The 20373-nt window shown below is 41.3% G+C and overlaps 1 protein-coding gene and 1 long non-coding RNA gene across 13 annotated transcripts in view; one reads left to right on the top strand and one right to left on the bottom strand.

Annotated features, from left to right (window-relative positions):
- The window catches only part of LOC123386043, a 217736-nt gene extending 205830 nt beyond the window's left edge, over positions 1-11906 (top strand). The window contains exons 3-7 of one of the 5 annotated variants that reach the window (XR_006599504.1): positions 7510-7630; positions 8385-8596; positions 9095-9185; positions 10171-10292; positions 10440-11906. This is a non-coding gene — a long non-coding RNA (uncharacterized LOC123386043). Of the gene's footprint in view, positions 1-7509; positions 7631-8384; positions 8597-9094; positions 10305-10439 lie in introns of all 5 variants that reach the window. The other 4 variants (XR_006599501.1, XR_006599503.1, XR_006599502.1 and 1 more) reach the window with 4 other exon arrangements.
- The window catches only part of NPAS3 (neuronal PAS domain protein 3), an 858964-nt gene that overhangs the window by 135562 nt on the left and 703029 nt on the right, over positions 1-20373 (bottom strand). The window lies entirely within an intron of this gene.

The following is a 20373-nucleotide window of genomic DNA, read 5'->3' as shown; positions in this document are numbered from 1 at the left end:
CCATATCATGTGTTTATTTTATCTTCAGAAATAAACATTTCAGCTCCTTTGGGAATCGGTGAGGCCAAGTACTTTTTCATTGTTGTTTTTTGTATGCTTTTCTATAACCCCTGGAGTGCCCGACTTGAGAATTTGCAACCACGGCATCCAAAGAGACTATAGCCTCACCTAGTTCTGAACTTTGATTAAGAAGTGCCAGAAGATAATTCCAGTGGATTTCTTAGTTCTCAGAGAAGAAAAAGAAAAAAGCTGTTGGAGAAATGGAACAAAAGGAGAAACAACAAATTGAGGATACTGCTTCAAATTTAGGCACAGTTATGCGGAACAGCATGCTGCTTTTATGACTATCACTCCCAACAGTTGAATTGATCAAGGACACTGTTAAATATTCAAAAGTGTTAGATGGGTCATTACTTAGAATACAATTGAGCATATTTGAATACTTCTAGAAGTAGTCTGGGTATAAAACAGAGCCAGACTTTTGAAGTCTCCCCCATTTTTTTTCCTGCTTGAGAAATAAATTATATACTGTATTTTATTTTTCCTTCCTATGGTTCAGGTATTTCTCCATCACCGGGTATTATGAAAGCAGTGGTCCTACAATAGTTTTGATATGTCAATATCCTTTGTCTTTCATTAAGAGACACTGGTGAAAAGAAGAACCTCGAGAATGCTGCGATACTGAAGGGACATTACATCACAGGAATGAGCCCAGGGATTTGTGAAAGTGATGAAATCAAGAAATTTTAAAACCTGGCTTTACAAGGTTCCTATAGTTTTGAAGTTTTAAAGTGTCTGGAGGGTAGGAAAGGCCAACTTTTTACTGTTTCTCACAGTGCTGGAAAGGAAAAAAGGATGCAATTAAAGGTTACATCATAGTAAAGAGTGAGATGATGCCAAGAAAGAAGGATTAACAATCTTAAAAGAAAATGAAGTCAATCTCCCTTTTCTGAAGATCACACAGATAGTAAGATGTCACTTTCAAAGCTTCTTCATTACCTTGTTAGTAAGGAGAGCAATCAACATAAAATACTTGATATTGGCAAAGTTAATCCATTATCCTCAAATTTTATATGGTTCAATATTTGTCATTTAAATCTAGATACACATTGAAATGCATGTTATACATAGCCAGACTTTGGTATCAACATATCTTCATTTTTGTTTATTATTATTCTCAGAGTGAATTTTGTCCTTCGTTTGGCAACACGAACAAGAAAAAGTAGAAAATACTTGCAAGTTAAGATGAAATTAAAATTTTTCCCTGATTCTAAACAGCCCTTTTATTTTTAAGAAAGATAAATGGATAAGGACAACAGGAATAATTATGGGGTTGACTTTTTCATTTGTGTTTTGAATTTTTTTTTAATGTTTATTCATTTTTGAGAGAGAGAGAGAGAGAGAGAGGGAGGCACAGAATCCGAAGCAGGCTCCAGGCTCTGAGCTGTCAGCACAGAGCCCGACGTGGGGCTCAAACTTGCGAACCATGAGATCGTGACCTGAGCCAAAATCGGATGCTTAACTGATTGAGCCCCCCACACGCCGCTCCATTTGTGTTTTGAAAGTTTCATAGTATTATTTTATTGTAGTCATAGAAAACCAAGGCAGCTTATAGGACTAAGACTTTGGATATGTTTGTTGCGCACAAATAACGGAGTTAATCACACCTGGTTGTTTTTAAAGGGGCTACTCTATGATGGAAGCCCTCACCAGGAGCTAAGTCACAGCGTTTGTTTAAGTAATGCTGTTGAGAAAAACAATGATGGCAACAAATAACAAAACCTGAAAGGTTTAAGAAAGACAATCTGTACATCTCAAGAGATAGTTACGATTTAAGAGAAAGCGAAACAGGAGGAGGATCTTGTTCAACTGACATTTTGGTTTCTGAGATTTAGGTCATGCCAGAGCTGCCATAATTGAAACAACTGGCTCTCCTCCATGTCACTGTGAGGGGGTGTTGAAAAAATCTCATCCAAGAAAATCACAAGGTCTACAAAAATACTTGAGCCATTATAGAAAGTAGGTGTCAAATTAATCTGGAGTTCATAACCCAATGACGAGAACAAGAAGGAATAAAATCCTCTGTGCTGTCATCAGTTACTGACCCTTCCAGAACATTTCCTGTTGGTATGGTTTAGTACATCTTGGGAACTTCCTGAAAGCCATGTGGGCACATGGATCTAGTGCATCATTTATTCCTAGTGAATTACCATAAGGAAAAGGCCTAATACACTTCTATTTTATTTTGGTTGTTGTAACTACCAACTGTGGTAGTGTTTGAGGTTATTTTCTATGAAGCAAGTCAATACCCGGAGCACTCTCTAGGTGCTATTTTAAAGGAATAAGTTAAATTCACAACTGTTTAATAACAGACTGTGAGTTAGTCTTGTTAGAATAGGGAATGTAAATAGAACTGGCAAGTAGAGAAAATGAGTCATTCCACAGGCTAAAAGCAGTGCTGTGTTTCTTAAGATATTTGAGGGAGGGAGTTTGATGGTGGAGGGGGAAATAAACCCTTTTGGGAATCTGATAAATTCTAGCTTCTATCTCACCAGAAAAATGCTCCGGTAAGGTACATATAAAATTTGGCATTTCATCTTAGGAGTTTCAGACCCCCCTGGAGTTTATCCATGAATATTCTCTGGAGCTGTGCAGTCCAATATGGTAGCCACATGTGGCCAGTCTGAATTAGACTATGCTATAAGGATAAAATAACACTAGGTTTAAGACTTAGTGTAAAAAATGAAAAGAATGTAATACCGTATATTTTATATTGTTACATATTATTTGGTATATTAAGTATAATAATTATTAAAATTAATCTCACTTATTTTTTACTTTTTAAAATGTGGCTACTATAAAAGTGAAAATTACACACGTCGTTTGAAGTATATTTCTTGTGGACAGTGTTGCTCTAGAACCTTAGACTCCCTGGAGAAGAAGATGTAGTATTATAATACCGTGAAATTAGTATTAAAGGGAAAAGGGGTAAGAGAATAAAAAATCGAAACAGAGGAATGTCTTTAGAATAAGAGACCTAAGTTTTTAGATTTGATCTACAGTTTAATTAAAAGACTTTAGTCACTCAAGTAGTTACCAGCCATCTGCTCTCCGTAAGACAGTGAATTTGGCTTATGGGCATAAAAAGAAACATTAAAACTTAGCATCTGCCCCCAAGGAGCTTACAATCCACTTGGAAGTGAGAAGACAGAGTTAAATGATATGGCAAAAAAAAAAAAAAAAAATACCTGACAGCACAACATAGTATATATGGATAAGGTATAATTTGAGCATTATAGATCGTTCCCTCTTAAACTGCTGAAAATCTCTTGGGGGATTCCCTTAAAAATGCAGTGTCACGAGCTCCTACAAATTCTAGTTCTATAGCTGTAGGTTGGGGCCCAAGACTTTGTATTTTTCAGAAGCTCCTGTGTGACGTAGACGCTGCTAACTCACAATCTACACTTTGAGAAGCACTGGCGTGGATCAGTCCAGAAGTGGATGTAAACCGAAAGTGTCTGGGAGGGCCTGGTTCCACATAGAGAAGACAAGTAGAAAGGACAGGTGGCTGTGATGAGAAGATGGGAACAATCCAAGACACAACAGGGTCTACGGTGGAACTTCGAAAGGCAGGGGTGGTGTGTGTATAAGCCTTAGGACAGTGGGAAGCGAACGCTAGATGATTGATTTGGGCCCTAAGGAGATAGATCTATGCTAATGTTCATTAACCTTTTTATTTTTCCTTTTAAAATGCTGAAAAACAGCTTCAATAAGTCATTTATAGGAAGTGTCATATGTTGTTTTTCTTCTCTAGTGTGTATGTCAAAGATAATTGACTCCCATAAACCTAAGGCTGAAATAATTGCCACACTTTGAGCTAACTTCCTGTCCCCCACGCTAAGCCCTGAATCCAAGATTCTCATCTTATTTGTTCTTCTATCTAGCAGACAGTAATCAACTCTGTTTTTATGATGGATGGTTTTTGTTTCCCACGGTTGAGCACAAAACCCACAGTGCACTGTGCAGCTTTGAATCCCGCTCCTTCCTTCTCCAAAGAGACTTTAGCAGGTTTGTTGTCTTTTCACCTGACCATGCATCCAGCAGAGGTATTGCCCAACTTTTCCTTCTAGGACAGACAGAAAGAGCTCAAGATAAGGAGCAGCTGGTTCACGGTGAGCAACCACAAAAGCTAAAGGTGTGTGATCTTTTAACCCAACACCAGCTACCTTAGCTATCTGCGTATTTCCACGTTATTTCGAGATGGTGCTATGGCTCGGTAACTGAAAGACCCTTTCAAAGTTTTGCTGTAGGTGTGAACTAACAGCCGTTTGGAATACACATCTGCTTCCATAAGAGAAGCTTGGTATGTTGGAAATTAGACAAATCACCTGGAGTGCGATCCTTTACTGATTTTAACTAAATTTACCAGTTCATTTGACAAGCTTTACATATAGTTATCAAAACCTTCAAGTTTTACCATATCCCATCAGTTTTGCTTTAAAAACCAACAGCAGAACAAAAAAAATATTGGTTGAGAAAGGTTTGGGGGTGGGTGGGAAGAGAGGGGTGAAAACTTATCAAAAGTAAAATTGGATTAAGAGTCAATCAAAATCCAACTGTGAATTTATCATTTCAATGAATTTCAATGAATGGTTTAAAATCTGTTTGAAATCTATTTGAAAATGAATATGTAATAATATAGACATATCTCCTTTTCAAAGCCAGTATTGTCAGATGTATTCGGAGCATTATAATTCATGAACAGGGTAGATGACTATTTGAAAAGTATTAAAATGAGCTGACTTTTCAATACAAGTGTCTTCACAATAAGTTTTTCTATTCTGGGCAATTCAGAAATGTAGACAATTGTGCTAGAAAAATAATATGTATTGTAATATTCATTGTACAGTAGTAGTGTAGTAAGTGGCAATTCTGGACATTACAAGAGACACAAGGATTATTTTCTGTGATTGCACAGAGAATACTTGGATTTCTTGTGAAGCTTTTGCATTGGAAATGAGATTCATCAGTCTGAACAGGGCAGGGTTAGAGCCCTTAGCAACATGCTTATTTTGTAGAAGGTCACTCAATAATAACTTCCTCTGCCCTCCAAGCTTATTAAGACTGACTGGCATATATTAATGAAAACACCTGATTCTCCAACCATAAAACCCAGACAAAGACTTTATTTTAATATTAAGGAAGGAACCCTTAATTAGCAGGGTTTCAAAAATGTCAGCTTCTTCTATTAGCTGTTCTGGTCCATCAAAGCCATAATCCCTACTGTCAAATTTCATCACATGATAGACAGTTTGCCGGCTGTCTTTTTTTTTTTTTTTAACTGATCATACTGACTGAAGCCTTTTAAAAAATTTTTTATTTTGCCATCACATTTTACAACTCATTGTGCATTTGCCTGTTACACTCTTGATTTTACTACTTTCAAAGAGTCTTAGCACATGTCAGCTCAAAAAGGTGGGGGGAAACACTGCTGAAACACAAGTATTACATGTGAATACATATGCATTCTTAGACGTATAATTAAGGATTCTTGGAAGACCTGGGCTTGCTTATATTGATTGCCTGCGTGAGTATGTAAATGTGCTGTCCCAAAAACACAGATAAATAAAACGGTCTCAGAGATGATTTCCCATTTTTTGATGTATCAAGGAGAAGGGGGCAAATTCTAAGGAAGAACCCAGGATTTTTTACGGGAAACGTTCATCACTGTTAACCATTAACACACCTGTCTGTTGCAAGGAACTCATTAGAGCATCTATGGCTTTGCATTGCCCTTCAGAAGGAAGATAAAATGACTGCACCCAGCAGGACAGAATAAATACATAGCTCTTAAAGTATTTGGGTTTTAATCTGATTCAAAACATTTGCTGTTGATTAAATCCTTTTGCAAATTGAAAAATTCATGCTATCCATACTGAGAGGAATATAAAAACACAACACCAAATCAAAAACAAGGATGACTCAAGGATTTCATGGGAACTTTTGTGAAGACTCAACTGCAGCTCTTGCTTTATCCATGGGAGAACATGGAAGCCTCAAGGGCAAGAGTTTTAGTGTTCTGGAATGAATTACCATGACTAGAAGCTCAAGAATGAACTGATGGAGACAGCTGAGACTTGGCAGATTTAACTGCTAGAGACTGGTAAGCTCATACCTGTGCTCTTTCATGAGGATCTGGGGCTCATCGGAGAACACAGTGTGTTTTCTTAGCTCACCCATTTGTATCAGTAACGGAATGGGCAAACTGTATCCATTTTTACTAGTACCCAGGTATTTATTTTCCCCTTTTTGCTTTAACATTTTTTTTCTTCCTAGACTCCAGGCTAGAAAGGCTATCCCTCTTATGATTTTGCATATCCTTTACTTAGCCATTTCTTCCATGTGGAGAGCAGAAGTGTTCTCCACTGAGCTTTGGGAGACCCGCCCAGGGAGGAGCTGGGGGTGATCTCAAATCCCCATGCCCAACGTTCAGAGGTTTTCACAATAGTGAAGCTCACTTGGTTCCTTTGCCCAGGAACGAGTCTTTCTGTTTCCATCACTGACCATCCTTTTGATTTTCTTAGCATCTATTCTACTGTCTCATCAGCCTTGCATATCCGCGGACACAAAGCAAAGCCAAATAATCCCAATTTCAAGTCACTAATGAGTCATTATTACTGTAATGCTACTTGGTTGCTTCTGTAGATGAAATCGAGATAGGTTACCAGAAAACGCACCTTCAACTATTAGCTGAATTTACAGCCAGCCCTTTCATACGATCTAATGGCCATGGTGACTGTCCACAATTACAAAGTCTCTTGTTCTCATTTTAATTGCATCATTTAGAAGTCCCATAGCTGAGACTGATGAATTCCTGCCTTTTCTGCTGAACATTTAAAAGAGGCACCTTCCAGGATAGCCAGACAAGAAAGGGATGTTTCTTGGACTCAAAACATTTATTTAGGTATTCAGGACAGCCAGGTGCAATTTTATGACTAATGGTATACCCAAACCATTGGGCTATGTTTTAGAAGGTTTTCTAATACTTACTTTTACATGCTTCTAATGGAGAATACCGGTTAGGAATGCAGACTCTAAAGGCACATGACCTGGGATCAAAACCATTACCCACCTTGGGCAAGTTACTCTACTGTTTCCTCAACTATAAAATAGAGCAAATAATGTTATCTACCTAACTCTTGTCAAAATTAAGTAAGATAGCGCCCGCAATGTGCCAAACAAAGCATATGGCATATATTGAGTGATCAGTGAGTGTAACCATCTGTTAATTCACTGCAGTAAGCTTCCTGAGGGCAGAAGCCATTTCTAATTCCCTGCTACAGCTCCTGGCACTTGATAGGCAATCGCTTTATGTTGAGCAAGTGAATAAATAAATAGCATTACAATTTTACTAAGAAATGAGCTGATTTCAAGGGTTTGGTAAATGTTTGAGTCCCACAGTAATATGGTGGCTTATTGATTTTGCTTATCCATTCATCATATTAACAGAAGCCTATGCTTGGGCCATCAAGTCTATTCTGCTGAGACTTTCAATCAAAACTGTGGCACAGTCATTAGGACCTCGAGAAAGCCACTTGAGTTTGATTCAGAAGCACATTAATAAAGTAAGGTAAGTGGGGAATGATCACAAGTTTCATGTCGAGCAGAAAGATAAATAACCTAGATCTTTCTGGGATCACAGATCCTTTGAGACCCTGATGAAAAGCATAGTCTCCCTCCTCAACCTCTCTCTGACATGGCAGATAATGAGGGAATCTACAGATTTTTGGAGTCAACTTAAGGAGCCCCTGAGGTACCTCTGAGGCACTACATGATCACTTTCCAACTAGAACAGCTCTATATTGGTGTGTTTTATTTGCTTTTGGTGTTTCAAAAAGGTTTGGCTTGAAAGAAAACATGGAATGTTATGCCTTTTTACATTAATAGTGGCACCTTAATGTAGTCTTTCCATTTTTTCTATTCACAAAACTCTGCTTCCATACTTTACCGTGGCAACAAGTCCAGAACTGTGGTTCTCACACTACTTTTAACGATACAATTCTGACAAGCATTGGCCTGGGAAGCAAAAGTCTGGTTTTTTAATCCTCTCCCCTTGTTAATACTGATTCTTGGAATGAGGGGTGGACAAATCATGGTACCTTTTTTGTCTCTCCCTTTTAAAATCTGTAATCATGACAGATAATCCCTGTTTCTTATGATGGTGATAGAGAGTGAATTAGAAAACACCCATAAAATGGAAGTACATGAAAAATTCCCCTGGATTTATACAGTGCCTACTTATGTTAAGAGTGGAAGCCTCAAAAGTGAAGAAGAAAAAAAAAAACAGTGACAGGGAGCTCATGCAAGGCTCACTGCCTTTTCAGGCTGAGAAACAGGAAAGTAGTGTGGTTGGCATCCCAGAAAATCGATATCCAACATTGTAGGAGCTTTGAGGAGTGTGTACTTCGAGCAAGAGGCAATCTTTGGTTGGAAAAGTCAGCATTTCTATCACCTCCTGGAGGCAGTTTGACATTCCTCATCTGGAACAGAATGTTATCCACTGAGATGTGTTCCTTCCCACCTCCCCACTATAAAGGTAACACTATTATCTTTTTACATAATGTGCACAATTAATGTTGTGTTTTTGGACAACTTTATGCACAAAAATATATCTATGGGGACTATTTTTGCCATTAGCAGCCAGAATAGTGTTGAGTCATCGGGAACTGGTCCGGGGAGGTATTAACGTGGGGATGGATAAAATATGTACTGACTCCCTCGTTCTCCTTCCTAAAACAATTCAGTATGTGCTGTAGGAAAATTTTCTCTAACCAATGTTCATCTCCAGTCTTTAAAATGTCATTCTTGTAGAAGAAATAGAAATGACTTGTTCCAGGAACTGAAGGAACCTAATACTTTTCTACTTAGCTACTGGCACCCTTACATTAAACACTTTTCTAGGATGATATCTTATTTATCGTTATAGTTCCCAAGATTCCTAGCACTGTGATCAATAAATATTTATTGATTTGATTAACCTGATGATCCCCAAATGCTTTCTGGTATGTTGCCTCTTTCCTCCCCCAAACCCTAGGTTGTTTTCATTGTAAGTCAGAGGAAGAAGACTGGAGATCCCGAACTTGAGGGGGCCGCCAACGCCTACATCCGGTGCAGGATCAGGTCAGGTAATCATTCCTGCCTCATATTCTAGTGCTCTGCTTTGTTTGAGACATTGCATTGATTGGAGGCAGGGTTGCATTTTTCTCTTGGGAGTTGGAAAGGGCAGGGTTTAAAACCTAGCTATGTCCATTTCCATGTGAGCCTGAAGAGGTTGTTTAACCTTTTCAAGCCTCCATTTTCTCACCTGTAAAATGGAGATTTTGTACTTTTCGGATTGATGAGATGAGTAATGTGCTTAGCATACACTAAGGGGTTAATAAACGGTAGCCATAATTATAATAGTTACTACCCATGTGTTCACTTTCACCCGAGTCAGATTTGATAAGAGAAACCAATACATGCCACACAGCATAATATTTTGCAAAATATTTAGAAATTCCCCAAACTGTTACTACTCATGTTTTCAATGTATCTCAACCATAATCCTCTTCAAGTCCTTCTAGTTGTCAAAACAGCCTGATTAAACAGTGGGAATTTGATACTATGCTTGTTTTGCCTCATTAGCACAACAGTGTGAACAGGGACGGGGGGGGGGCACCTGAGAGGGGGTGTCGGAGCAGAACAGCTAAGTAGGAAAACTAGTGGCCTCAGAATGTAGACCGTATTCTCAGGAACTGTTCTCATAATTTATTCCTGCTCAGATTGAAGGAAAACAGGATGTGGCATTTGTTTTCAAATAGAAAACTGGACGTAAACGGCATGACTTTTACAAACTTTGCAGTTTTCTGAGACCACGGGATGGAGTACTGAGACTGGCTACCTTAGATACGAGGAGGATTAAACAGGGCTTCCTTGCAGCTTTGTACTCATCCAATAAGGGGGCTACAGGAGAAAGCAAAAGCAAACAGCCAAACACTAAATGGAGAAGGATTCTTTTGGCTTCCTGAGTTGCCTGCATCCTTTTGCAAGGCTGAGTCCGTATCCCTAGTCCTACTGGCATTTGTACAATTTCTTCAAGTTCACAGCTCTGTCTCACTTACTGTCTTTAAGTCACATATATTAGGGTTCATGTATTCAAACAAGAATGCCATAACTACACGAGTTAGACTGGGAGCGGAGAGCCCTGGAGCAGAACCACCCTGGTGGAAAGCATGAGATCGGGCAGCCGTCCAGTGAGGAGCCTGGTGTGAGGGTAGTGGAGGGAGGCGGGGGGGGGGGGGTGGTGGAGGGTGGCGGGACAAGAAGATCATGGCAGCAAAGGTTTTGGGAACAGTACCATGGTTCAATGATGTGAGAAACGTACGTGGTTTCATCCACAGGAATGACAGAGGAAGATATATTTGTACACCACACTGCCGTGAACAAGAAGGAACCCAGGAAGTGCCTTTGCGGTGTGGGAGTCGGAGAGGTGATGGGGTTTGACGTTCACGAAGGGGAGAGCCTGAGGAGGCAGCAAATGTGGCAGGCCCTGGAGGTGGAGCTCCAGGACAAGGCAGGAAAATACGCAACAGCAGCCCCTAACCATTACGGATGCCGTCCAGGTCGCGGGGGTCCACCCGCAGTTCCCGTCCACCCGCAGTTCCCACCGGCAGGGTCAGAGTGGGGAAAGGAGGATGCGTGGGGAGAGCGCTCCGAGGCCAGGAGCCCTCAGCACTGCAGGACTCAGCTCGCACGTGGCCACAGGTGCAGAGCCGAGAGGTGGCAACCACCTCGGGTGCAGGAGGGCACCATACCTGGGTGCCGAAGAACAAGGTAGACCAGTGAGACAGTTTGTATGGCAGTTACAGACCACCATGCTGCTGGGGGCCCTCCCACCTCAGACTGCCTAGAGAAGACAAGGAAAGTGAATGAGATGAGACCCAAGGTCAGCAGCCACCTCAGCGCTGGTCACAGATGCCCAGAAACCCCTCAACCACACTATGGCTGGAACACAAAAGCAGCCCAGCTGAGGATTTGTCTGGTCCCGAGGTAGAGCAGGGCGGGGCTGAGTAAATGCGACCTACATCTCTACCATCATCCTGTCTAGTCATCCAACAAGAAGAAATGAATTGGAAATTCCAGTAACGAGAAAATGGTGCCAAAGATCAGAAGTGCTTGCTTTTTTTTTTGCTCACTGACCAGATAACGAGAACTACCTGTATTATCTGTGCAGCATGGGGTTTTTATTTTGACCTTAAAGACATCTCTTTTTGGTAATGACAAATACTTTTTCTTCTCTCTCTCTTAAAGTCTGGCTTTTCTCAACACACCTTGAAAGGGTTTTAATTGCTTCGTATCTGGTCAAGGGGAGAATTTTAAGAACCTCATTTTTAATTTGTAATAAAAGTTTAGAACTTGATTTTTTTAAAAAAAAGTCAACAAACAGCAATCACCTGTTAATAAAGGTCTTCAGAAAAACAAGAGTATTATAGATATGCTATTGTTTCTATGAATTTCTTGCTACTAGTGGGGAAGGTACACATCTACCCTGTTGTGTAAAAGATTTCACAAAACCACATGCTTGCATCTTAGGAAAGCAAAAGAACTGAGCTGGCTTTCTCTAAAACAAACAAATAAAGCAAAACAAACTATGCTGTTTTTTTACTCAATACCTTTTCTAGTCTGATCTGCTCCCACGATGTCTTGGGGAAATTGAGACATACAGTCAAGAAAAGGTGGAGGAGATACGGGCTTCCAGCCTCAGACTGGAGACAAACTCTCTTACTGCATGGGGGTTATTTATTCTCACTAGGTTCGCTATGTTTGTGTATAAAAGAAAGACTGAATTAAAAAGATGATCTACTCTGCTCCTTTGTACCTTCCATTCATTCATTCATTCATTCATTCATTTATTTATTTATGAGAGAGAAAGAGAGACAGACAGCGGGACAGAGAGTGAGAGGGAGACACAGAACCCGAAGAGGGATCCAGGCTCTGAGCTGTTAGCACAGAACCCAACCCGGGGCTTGAACTCACGAACCGCAAGATCATGACCTGAGCCAAAGCTGGACACCCAACTGACTGAGCCACCCAGGTGTCCCCATCCTCATCTTTAAAAAGGAGTAATTGTATTTACCTTCCTAGGTATCTTGTGGACTGAATAAGGTTGTGAGCATAAGTCACCATGGAAATATCCAACGGAACATATGTAGTCAGAAAATCCTAGGTCTTTCTCCCTTTTCTCATTTGAAGGTTCTTTCAATTTAGAACAGTTGGGAATGAATAATCGCGAACATGTGATGATCTTCATTAGCCATGTTCCTGAACAAGGCTATTATTGCAATAGATACACCTGGCATCCATTCCCTGTGAGTAACTTGACTCATGGTTTTTAGAATCAAGGGTCAGACTGACTCTCATCTTTCCAGTGCTGAAAGAAGCCCTGTATAAATAATTTGAAATACAAATATTTATTCATCAACAGTTGGCTAGTCAGCAGCCTGGGATGCTCTGTACACATTTTGAGAGCAGATGGTTTAAATTTTTTAAACTTAAAACTCCACAATAAAGACAGGTAATGTCCAAAAAGTTTAAATGTCCTGTCATTATTGGAATATGTCTTTTCTTAGAGCTCCAAAGCCCCAGGCTTTGGGAATAAAAAAACAAAACAAAAAAACCTCACACACACAAGAAGCTAATCATCACTTTTTTTTTTTCACTGTGAGGAAAGATTACGACATAAAAGGTATATGTGGCAGTCCCAGAGAGTGAACTGAAATTTGTCTGGGATGCAAAAGAGACTTCGTCAACACTGGCAAATTCAAGGCCAGTGCAGCAGAATTAATACAATGTCAATTTTTCTTTGTGTCTGTAACCGTTTCCTATTATCCTGATAAGTGGGGAGCGATTTCACTTCTTTTATTGATATAGCTATGAAAAAGAATTAGATTTCAACACTTATGTAACTGAGATTAATTGATTGATTAGATTATTAATTAAATATTCCATTAAATTTGCTTTTGAAAAAAAATGGCATAGGATTGTGAATTCCCTAAGGTTTGTTTTTTTCCCCCCCCGACCCATGGAAGAATAAACAAGGAAATGCATAACTAAACATTGTGTCTTATCTTGTGAGCGAGAATTAAGCCAGCAGAAGCACTGCTCTGTAGAAAATTTACTCTACGGGCTGACTGTCTTGCAAGACTACTTTATCCATATCCCGGTACAAAGCGAAGAGACTTTTCTCCTTTGTGAATAACCCACGGAAATCAGTGAGCAGCTAAGAAAATGATTTGGGTGTTGCACAGCTAGGCGCCTCTATCTCTACACAAAAACCGGCCTGTTTGAGTCGGGAATAAAATGGTTTACCTAAAACTTCCAATCATGCAGTGTTTCAGGGATCGGTGGAAAAATAAAAACAGCAAGTGGCCTTTCAGGTAACCCATAATTAAAAGCAATTTTGAGCTGTCTTTTCAGGGAACCTACCCAGGGGAAGTACTTGCTACCTGTTTGACCTTCACGATTGTGAGTCCTTGGCAGTGTCAACGACCCTCTGAACTGAATTCAAAACTAATCTCTGACGGAAAAAGAGAAACAGAATTCATGCAAATCATATTAATTCCAACATTTCCCCAGTGAGCTGGGTATAAACTACAGCCTAATTAAATATTTTTTAACGATGTGAGTAATTTTTGCCAAGGGGCGGATTCAGGGGAAAATTTAATATGAGATCACAAAAGCTGTTCCCAGCGTTGATTCTGTAAATTAATGACTATCTGCCTTATGATAAAAACATGCTGCCAAGAATGAAAATGAAGTCGGCAAAGCTTGCTCTATTTGTCTAACAACCAAATATACAGAATGCAAAACTTTAAAGGCGATGGGAAATTTCCATTGTGTTTGTGTGATATCTTCAGGATAAAGACGCACCATGCTGACAGCCCAACGAGCAGCTTTAAGGCACTGTCAGCAATATGGGGCCATTTTTAGGTTGTCGTTGTCAAGGTCCAGGGACCTATTTTAAAGCGGCCAGTGTGTTAAAAAATTATACACCACTTGTTTCCCAAAGAGAATTAGGGTGGCTCACAATAAGAGACACGTTACGCACAACACTCAAGCCAAAACGGAAGGTCAGAAACATATCAAGGGCAGGTACTCAATTATTTGGGATAAATGTTGCCAGTGTTACAGCTCCATGGATTCCTTCCTTGACTGACCATTTCCACACCCATCTTGATCCTCAGGGCAGTTCATTCTGGAGACCTGAATTGGATTGCTGTCCAAGGTCATGGGGGTGAAAAATGGTGGTGAATATAGCAAGCGAGGGGATGGTGTCCACATAGCCGTGGGCAGCTTAATGCATCAAAATCTATAAATGGCAGTGGGCGAGAGGGGGCCTGGTCGAGAAGGCTTTTCTGGCCTGCTTCGGTCCAATTCGAGACCGGAGCTTCCTCCTGTGTTCAGACTCCTGTTTTGACAAAAAAGCAACCTGGCCTGTGTTACAGGAAAGCGAGGCATGATGCCTGAATCAAAGCCAGGGGAAAAGTCCCTCATCTCACTTGGCTTTCTGAGGGCAGCCTGCTTCTAATGACTCCTGTAGTTAACATCCCGAAGTTGCCGGCGGCCCCCTGTGACAGATGACTTGGGCTCTGCTAGGCCCTGGTCATTAGGCCAGCCCATCACAAGGGTTTTAGGAGCTATATTTATTTAAATTTCTGTCGGTGCCCAGCGATGGAGATTGAATTTACAGTCTTTCAATTAGAAGGTCATCTGTGCTAACTAGTGCACCACTGCCTCATTATAATCATAAAATTAGTGAGAAAAGACTGGCATGAGTAATATGGAAACGCCGGTTTCAAAGGTGAAAAGGTGCTGTTTCCTCGGGTTACAGCAGAAGAGAATGCAACCAAATGCTCTTGATCAGTAAATATTCCCATTTAGAGCAAGGGGAGTCCTTGAAGCCCGTTTCAACAAAATAGAATAGAACAAAATAGAAGGATGCTAAGACAATTCTGTAGGAATACATACAAATGCACCTCAGATACAAATATTTACTGAGATATTTTTCCTATTTACACGTAAGTTTTCCCTGCAAATTAAATATGAATAAAAGTAGCACGGATGTCTCCAAAGCTTAGCTTTTGATTTTTTAACGCTATTTGTCAGAAATCTGGGTTGATCTTTAGTGAACAGTTTGAAATAAAACGAATGCAATACGGTCAAGGCTGAGAGGCAGAACGTGTTATGGCCAGTTGTGTATGCATAAGCAGTGCTAAACCTTACCACGTTAAAACTTTAAGATAACTATTGTGAAGTGGCTGCTATAAACTGAGTCACTGGGTGCAAATTAGTATTTGTGCACACTAGAGATTTTAAAACCCAGAAAAAGGAGGGGCGCCTGGGTGGCTCATTTGGTTAAAGACCAACTTTGGCTGAGGTCGTGATCTCACGGGTCGTGGGTTTGAGCCCCGCATCGGGCTCTGTGCTGACAGCTCAGGGCCTGGAGCCTGCTTCAGATTCTGTGTCTCCCTCTCTCTCTGCCCCTCCCCTGCTCCCTACCTCTCTCTCTCTCTCTCTCAAAAATAAGTAAATGTTAAACATAATTTTATAAAAGCCCAGAAAAACAAGACATCAAGGGCAGCTCAATCCAAATTAAAAGGGAAAAACACTTGACTCTTTACATCTATCAGGAGCTCTTGTGCGACTTTTCTTATCCAGTCCTTCTAATGACCTTGTGCAAAGGGGGTATTTTATTCTTAACATACAGGGGAGGCAGGAGACGTGTAGAGAAAAGGCACAATTGTCACAACTCCAGCCTGGAAATAAATGATGCGGGGTGGGGTGCGGGTAGAGACCCAGCTCTGACCTCAAAGGCCACGCTCATTTCTCGACAGAATTTTTATCCTTATTTTGTTTTTTTAAGTTTATTTATTTTGAGAGAGAGAGAGAGAGAGAGAGCACCAGCGAAGGAGGGGCAGAGAGAGAGAGGGAGAGAGAGAATCTGATGCAGGCTCTACTCTATCAGCACAGGGCCCGATGTGGGGCTTGAACTCACGAACTGTGAGAACGTGACCTGAACTGAAATCAAGAGTCCTATGCTTAAATGACTGAGCCACCCAGGCGCCTCTATCCTAATTTTGCTATATTAATTAAGATGGTACTTATTTTAAGTATGTTTCAATTTTCTTAACCTGAGGAGATAGTCTCCAGGGACTTTGTTAATATAAACCTTAACAACTTAAAGAGCTGGTTCGGGGAGGCAAGAAAGATTTCACTCTGAATTCGACAAATACATGCTGCCCATCTAGTCTCGGGCAGGTATTACCCTGTGTGCTGCAGGGAACCAGAATGGACACAACAGAGCTCTGCTCTTTCACTGAGAAGTGGTCAGGTAACTAACCGACTGATTCAAAGCAACATGCAGGAGCCCCAGTACAGAGGCGCTGAGCGCGTGGCCCTGAGTTCGTGCGGAAAGGAGAGGAAAAAGAATTATGGTATCAGGTGTAGAAGGTAAGGTGATTTCTGCACAGCTACAGGCCTTGTAAACAAAGTCAGAAGAAGCAGAGAGATGGTTGCCGGCCCGGCTCAGAAGAAGAAATGACCACAGTCTTTGTCTGACTCTGCTTTGCATTGTGCCTCGCTTTTTCTGGTGGATTTTCCAAGCCTCCCTCGCTCCCTGACCTCCTCTCTTCCCATTCCACGTTGCCGCCATCCTCAGGCCTGCAGCGAGCACTGGCCTTGCTTAAAGACTGTTGGCTCGGCCCTGGGTACTGCTCCCGCAGCAACAAGGACCCGGTCCTCCCGAGGGAGAGGCTGGTGCTCCTGGTAGAGACATGGGTTCGGCACCAGTCAGCCAGCACAGAGTGAAGGAGAGAAAGGAGAAGATTCTGTCGATCTGAATTCCCCCTGGAAGGGACATGTCACCTAGTAGTGGCAGTAGGAACAGCGGGAGGGGATTTCTTTTATTCTGCAGCCTAAGTGCAGGGGCCTTGCAAAGGGCTGTGCTCAGAGGAGGGGAAGATCAGAGGTGAAAGCGATGAATAATGTGCACGTGGAACAGGGACAGATCACTTGCAACAAATGCAGGATGACCCTCCAAAGCTCGGAGTGCACCAGAGCCTCCCTCTAATTAAAGATAATCCAGAATTATCATGCCTAATTATTTTCTTTGAGGTTTTTTTTTTTTTTTTTATTGGTCTCAGTTGGGGTGAGGGGCATCTCACGCTGCAAACGGCAAAGGCTCATCTACGTCCGGGAAACAAACTTAAGGAGCTAGGCTCCATCCTGCTTTGCCACATCTGCAGCCTCTCTCGCTCTGCGGCCATAATTTTCTGTCAGTCTTCTATGTTTCCTGGCCCAGTTAGCGGGGCATATTCGTTACCTACAAGCAAACACCTCTGTTCTCTTATAGCAAGTTGCTGTTGTGAAAATCTCTAAGATTTTCTTTGCTTTGTTTGTAGAATTTTCTCAAAGTGAGGTCTGAAGATCGCCTGTGTCTGTGTAAAAAATGCAAAATCATCTGGCTTTTTTTTTTTTTTTTAAATGTCTGTTTATTTTGAGAGAGAGAGCATGAGCAGGGGAGGGGCAGAGGGAGTGAGCGATAGAGAATCCCAAGCAGGCTCCACACTGTCAGTGCAGAGCCTGACACGGGGCTTGAACTCATGAACCCTGAGATCATAACCTGAGTAGAAATCAAGAGTCGGATGCTTAACTGACTGAGCCACAAAATCATCCGTACTTCTTAAAAACATTTCCCTGTTCCATCTATAGAACTAAATCAGACTGTCTTGGGAATCTGCATTTTAAATAAGAATCTCACAGTATTTGTCTCTACATTAAAGTCTGAAAAAGCCACCTGCTCGGTGGCCCCAGCTTTGTCAGAGAATTCATTCTTCAAAATCCTGTCTCCTGGTTCCCCCTGCCTTCCACGCCACAACCAGCCCACCCAAACTTTTCTCTCTGTTGTCATCCACCTTGAATATCTCAACATTTCTATTATTTCTATTATATTATTATATTTCTATTATTTCTATCATTGTCCCCGATGCTCTGTTTGTCATGTCCTTTGTTGCTCACAGTCTATTTCTTTGGCTCTTCTGATTCATTTCGTTTTCTTCCAAATTCTGTCCCTCTGCCCTTTCTTCATAGCTCATAATCACCGACATCAGGTTCTCCTCGTCTTTTTTCTTACTGCTTACCACATAATTATTAAAATTCAGTTTTGTTCTTCCACCTCATGAAGCTTTCTTTACAAAAGGGCCAGAACAAAATAAGGTCCCGAGTATAACTTATGCAATAACCGACTTTCAGTGGAGTTTATAAAACAATCCTTTGGCCACGATCTATAATAACGATAACAGTGTCTATAAGATCATCTCGCTGCCTGAGATAGGAATGGCATCTTTTATACATTTGCTATAGTACCATACTGTTGGCCTCCCAGACATATTAAATCAGATTATGAATGGTTTCCAGCCCTGTGGAACCCTCTATGGCATAACTACACTGGTTTTCCAATGTCATTTTCTCATGAGCTAGTTCTGTTACCCGGCAGGTTGAAACCATCCTTTTGAGGTAAAACATCTGGCCAACTGCTCTCAGCACCATGTTTCTGTTAAACAACCGTACATGGGTAATTGAGACCGCAGGTTTGTTTCACGCAGGTGTTAACTGTCCACTACCTCTAGGACAGGAGGTGCATGGAGAGAGATATTCCTAGCAGTTCTGGGTACTCCCTTGAGATAAGCAAAATGTTTTGTACAGTGGGATTGTCATTTCAATGAATACATTAACCTACAGGTCTCTGGGGGTGGAAACAAAGCAAGGACATCCTTGGTTGGAATGACCTCAAATGTGAGTTATTACTTGTATAAAGTACCTCCCTCTCCCCTCCCCAGTTTTAACTTCTTGGGAACCTGGCTACTTTTCCTGCAAGTTTTCCTGAGTTTCTGAGCAGAGGGTAGACTACAAGGCCAGGGCACTCACAGTTACCTGCTGTTCAGCTAGAAATCTGGTGGCAGCACCAGGCCATACCATGCTCCTCTGGGGCATAGCAACACCATAGCAACACCAGTGCAGTGTTGACAAATCCAAGTACATTCAGAGCAAACAGCAATGGCAATTGAGATTCTGGAGGGTTTAACTTATGATGATGGACCGTGGGGCTAAATGAGGGTGGTGTGGTTAAACGACCACTGAGGAGGAAAGTGGGATAAAGGTCTTCCCTCCTCCCCACACAGGGGTGATCTGAAGGCCTCGCTTCTCATACAAGCACCGGGACACCGTCAAATCTGTGCCAATCCAGGGAACAGAATCCCTTTCTGTCCTCATCAGCCTAACTATAGCACTTCATCACCATGCACAAAGTCTAGGATTTATGCTCACTTGGATCCTATCAATTTGTGTCTTCAAAGATGATTTGTTTTTCACTTTTTACTAGATTTCCACAAAGCCTTTCCTTTCTAGGAGTTTAGTATTATGAAACATGTTTTCACTGAAAAATGTTTTCAAACATGAAATCAGTTAGAGCTGGAAAATGGTACCTATAAAAGTTTTTTTTTTTTTCTCCTAAAAGCCACACATTTGGAAGAATGTATACCTTTTTTTGTCTATGCAATACTCTTCGGATCTCAGTTTTCAATGGACCTAAAATTTGGTTTAGTAACTTAAAATCTGAAGATTGACATTCACAACACAGAGCTGGTCCCACCCATGATTTCATGCTTTCTTCTTGTTGGCAGGCACCCTCAGATCAATTTATCTCACTAAGTTTGCTTCCTGTGGGTTCGGGGGAAAGGGTCCCACAGGCTGCTAGGCTCAGTCTGTTCCCTACTCTTCTCTTCTCCGACTCTGAAGCCTTATTTATAATCTGGGGGCAAAGTAAAAGTAAGAGGGCCAAGAAAGAAAAAGGTGGCAGGGGAGGTTAGATAGGTTATTATGTAGGAATGGTCTTTAGTGATTATAAGTTTATGAACCCATCTTGCTTCTGTAGATGGAGAATTATTTTTTTAAAAAAAAATTTAACATTTTTTTTTTAAATTTTTTTTTTCAACATTTATTTATTTTTGGGACAGAGAGAGACAGAGCATGAACGGGGGAGGGGCAGAGAGAGAGGGAGACACAGAATCGGAAACAGGCTCCAGGCTCTGAGCCATCATCAGCCCAGAGCCCGACGTGGGGCTCGAACTCCCGGACCGCGAGATCGTGACCTGGCTGAAGTCGGACGCCTAACCGACTGTGCCACCCAGGCGCCCCACATTTTTTTTTTTTTGAGAGAGAGAGAGAGCGCGTGTGAGTGAGCATGAGTGGGGGAGGAGCAGAGAAAGAGGGAGACAC

The sequence above is a fragment of the Felis catus genome, chromosome B3, assembly GCF_018350175.1.
Source record: "Felis catus isolate Fca126 chromosome B3, F.catus_Fca126_mat1.0, whole genome shotgun sequence".
Taxonomy (NCBI): Eukaryota; Metazoa; Chordata; class Mammalia; order Carnivora; family Felidae; genus Felis; species Felis catus.
Note: the sequence above shows the minus strand (reverse complement) of the source record. Positions and strands in the feature narration are given on the sequence as shown.